Source organism: Pinus tabuliformis, chromosome 2_2, assembly GCF_031772625.1.
Source record: "Pinus tabuliformis cultivar Carrire ecotype Pingquan chromosome 2_2, CPIR1, whole genome shotgun sequence".
Taxonomy (NCBI): domain Eukaryota; kingdom Viridiplantae; phylum Streptophyta; class Pinopsida; order Pinales; family Pinaceae; genus Pinus; species Pinus tabuliformis.
In genome coordinates, this window is record NC_142300.1 from 441848361 (window position 1) to 441853136 (window position 4776).

The following is a 4776-nucleotide window of genomic DNA, read 5'->3' on the forward strand; positions in this document are numbered from 1 at the left end:
TAGGACCTTGGGATAAGCATGTGAGTGAATTGCCCAAGGTTGAAAACCAAAACTAGCATCGTTAACGAGTGAAAAATCCTTTTGCACTCACATTACTAGGACCACTCCACTAACAATGGAGCAAAATACGAGACAACATCGCACTGTAATTGAAGGTAGCCCACCTTCTGTTACAAATCCTTTGGGCATTCTGTGTATTGGGGGTCCCTTCAGGGATTTCAGAACTGAGTCGGGGACTCAGGTATCTTGCCCACACAGCATGTTGTCTACGACTATGTCCCCCCTGGTAAATTCTGTGATTTGAGGTATCTCTAGTGGCCAAAACTTCTAGGTACTTACATAAGGTGACTGGGACGGGCTGTCCTGGTACCTAAAATGGACGAATCTACTTTGTCTTCAGTTTTAGGGAGGGTGCTCATCTTCACAAGAGTACTTGGCCCCTCAATCTGAGGTTCGGGCGAAGCTCTAAAGTAACCATAACTGTACATTTGGCCATCCTTCTCTGTTATTCATTGAGAGACTGGGTTTCATCTCCAGTGATCGGTGCTTATCAGACGAAGTAATTTCCCTTTGTTTGCTGATTGATATATTTAGTGTATTTTTTATTTTTAGGTACCTGAGTGCTATCATTTTTTAGACTTTAAATAATATCACATTAAAATCTATTTGATAAAACTTAACGGTCACTGTGGCTACATCCAGCCGTCATCTTCACTCCAGATGATTGTTAGGACTTCCTCTACTCATTGTGGAATATCTGCCGAGTTCTGCTGACTTAGATTCCTCATCTTCGAGGAATCAGTATCCTAAATCTCACACGGGATCTGTGTGGACGACCGACGATTCCAATTTTCCGGAGGATTTCTTCCTCACTTTAACACTCTGCTTACAAATCCGTCGGATCGTATCGTTGCTCCCGTGGTACCTGTACTTCCTTCTTCAGTAGGTGGAACTTTCCCATCTATCCAGTCGATGACTCAATGGTTGTGGAATTTTAGAGACACTGTTGGTCCTCTACCACTTCCCTAGTTGACAGTCATCACAACACCGATAATGTGGAATCCCACTATCCCATTTGTCCTAGGTATGACAACTCAAATAACACCCTCTATAAGTGGAACCCAGCAAATGCTAGGTTCCACTCCTATGGTGCCACAATGCATACCTTCGCCTAGTGCCACATATAGTGCTCCATATAACACTCAATGCGGCACTATGGGCACAGTTCCCGTTTACCAACAACAAGGTCAGTCGCCAATGTACATTTACAACCCCCAGATTCAGATATCTGGGGGGGTCCCAATATGCACATGCCGGTGGGGAATGTCACAATTCCCCCTCTGTTCTTAGGCATGCATGGACAGTCGCTAATTGACATGAGTGTTTCCTCTATCAATCAAAGCCAAATGGTTAGTTCTGTGTCGGTCAGGAATCCACAAGGGCTTCCCAACCAATCCATGGGGGCACCCTACTCACAGACTCAAATGAGTCAAGGAGGCACTGCTTATACTGGGGGAAATTTCATACCGCAATATAAAAATCCTCATGGAAATCCACTCTACAACACCATACTGCAAAGCAACTGCTACACCATGAAACCCATGTACACTATAGGGAACCAAATGATGGGAGGAGCACAGAGCTCCTCAGGTCATCCGTCATCACCATGGTCCGAGTCGGGGGCACCTAACTCTCTGCCTTTTTTGGCAACGTTGGATATTCCCGACTTATACAAGCTGACAAATGACCCCATCTACCACAACTTACAATGGTCGCCGATCCCACATAAAATACCAATGGACATCCCAAAGTTTTATGGAAAACAAGGGGAGGATCTGGGCACCCATATCACCACCTACCATCTCTGGTGTGTTTCTAACTCGATGGTGGATGATAGTGTCCGGTTACGTCTTTTTCCCTGTACCCTCACTGGAAATGCTGCGAAATGGTATATTGAGTTACCACGCGCATCAGTAAATACCTTTGATGCTTTAGCGATGGAATTCCTAAAGCACTTTTAGTTACCCATTCGCTATGAGATTGGGACAGAGCTCCTCACTTCATTTCATCAGGATACCACCACCCACATCTATGATCATATACATGAATAGAGACGTAGGCAGAGGTCAGTCAAAGCTCCCCTCCCAGACTTTCTCTTAATGGACTGGTTTTGCAGGTCCTTACTTCCTCAAATCGCTAGGGATGTCGCTCTAGGGTGCGGTCACAAAAGACCAATCCATACGTTGTGCCCAACACTTAGATTTGATATATTCACAGTCTGGCACTCTTTACGACATAATCCCCAATGCTCCTAGTAACCCCAATGCTTCCGCCACTCAGCACGCCGACGGGATTGTCGGCGCAACCTCTGGGGTCGCTGTAAAACAACTCAGTGGTTCCATTGCCAAGATGGAATGGACCCCTCTACCAATATGACTGCTCTTCCTGCCACTGCAATAAAATTTGTGTAGTCAACAAAGCAGCCCAACCCAAAACAGAAGGCTGCTACGCCTACTGCTGATGAAAAGGATTCACCTGCCAGATTTCCTTGAAAACTCTGTGCTGAAGAGCACGTAACCTGGTCTTGTCCACGTCTTCAGGAATGCACAAAGTACCTTGCCGAAAGGGATATTGGTAAGACCCCCACTGTCCTTAGGAATCCTTTTCCCACTCAGCAACAACAAAATTTTATTGCAAACCAAAAACAATCCACGCCAGGGGGCAACGATGGTTTGCAACATCCTTCAGTTGGTGAAGGATCTTCTACCAATTTCGCATTTGAAATGGTAGAACTCACCATAAGAGCCAAATCTTATGGAGTTCCTATCGCTCTTGCAGCAAAACCATCCTCACATCAAAACCCATTGCCACCCAATGATCCGCATATCGAAAGGCTGGTTGAGGACTTTGTAATTCGACCCCCCAAGGGTGTACTTCGACGCACAATGCACAATACATCTGCACATGCCACCCAACACTACAATATCGTAGAGGATTTGGCACAAGCGACATCAGCTATGTCGGTGCTTAAAGTATTACAAACATACCCTAGCCAACGAAAAGCTTTGCTTTCAGCTATCGTAGGTATTGACCCTACGGATTCCATGCTTGCTATTTTCAACATGTTTAAGTGTAAACCTCCCCTTTCCCACCAGCTTGCATTTCAGGTGCATATCACTTCAAAAGGTAAAGGCATACACAGAACTGTCATCGACGAAGGTGCTTCAACCTGCGTCATGTTGGCTTCATGTTGGCTTGCCTTGGGTTCCCCAACCATATCCCTGCCATCGAACTCCCTTAAAGCTTTCAACGGCCACACCTTTATCCCAAAAGGATACCTAGAAATTTTTCCCATCACTTTGGATGGGAAAATAGTAATGGTGGACATAGAAGTTGTGGACAAGAAACTCGACTATAATCTATTGCTGGGTCGCAGTTGGACATATGCCATGATGACCATCGTATCTACTTTCTTTCTCATCATCCAATTTCCATTGGGTGGAAAGGTTATTACAGTAGATCAGTTGTCTTTCTACACCCCCGATTATTCACCATTACCAAGTGGCTTCGTACCCCTAGTAGGAGGTGGAACTGACAGTTACGTCAATGTAGGAACCGGTCTACTAAAGGCTTCTTCCCTCATGGGTTGTTTCCCTCTTCAGCTACTGCAGGTCTCACAGATGGTCAATATGCTTTCATCTATTCTTCATGAAGAGACCAATCCATGGATCCTACTGGCTCCTTTAGACATTGACACATATGGAGAGAAAATGCCGCTGTCACTAGCTGAATCGGCCTACCAAGCCATTCAATTTGCATCTGAATCTCTGGTCACTTTGGTTTCGGCCAATAGCACTACTGCCCCTCCCATAACCACTCTTTCTTTCGATCCACTCAATCCAGTCCTACATATGGATGAAGCTATTAGAGAGATCATGAGTTTAGAAGAGTAGCCTTGGGAGGATTTGCACCATCATGTTTCGATATCTGGTTCGGCCATGATGCCTCTTCAAATCCTGTCATCTGACGCACATGAAATATTTTCCTCACCATATACGACTATCCAACCTTTGGACTCGGAAGGAAATAGGGGCAATATTTCAAAAACATTGCTCCCCGATATTTCTATCATGACAAGCATCGTGGAAAACATAAAGAGTGGAGCCAATCACAATCCTAAGGAAATTGTGAGCTTCACCTACCCGTTTAGGGACTTTCGCGATGTTTTTCCTTGGTCTTATAAGGAAATGCATGGCATAGACCCTTCTAATGTCAAGCATGAGATCAAGAAAGATTGAGCGTTCTTTTTATGGTATTTTTCATGCTCGTTAATCCGAAAAACCTTGAGTCTCCTTCTTTGGGCTCGTTAAACTACTACAAAGATGAATAGAGCACTTTTGGAGATATTTTATTGCTCTTTAAAAAATATAAACATCTCCGATTTTTTTTGTCGCGGGGCTCGTTAAACATATACTGCGATCAATAGAGCACTTTTGGAGATATTTTATTGCTCCTTAAAAAATATAAACATCTCCGAGTTTTTTGTCATTGGGCTCGTTAAACATACACCACGATCAATAGAGCACTTTTAGGGATATTTTATTGCTCTTTAAAAAATATAAACATCTCTGAATTTTCATCGTTAAGCTCATTAAATATTTGCGACAATGGTCAGAGCACATTTTGTGATATTTTATTGCTCTTTAAAAAATATAAACATCTCCAAGTTTTCATCATGGCACTCGTTAAATACATGCAACAATGCTCTAAGCAACT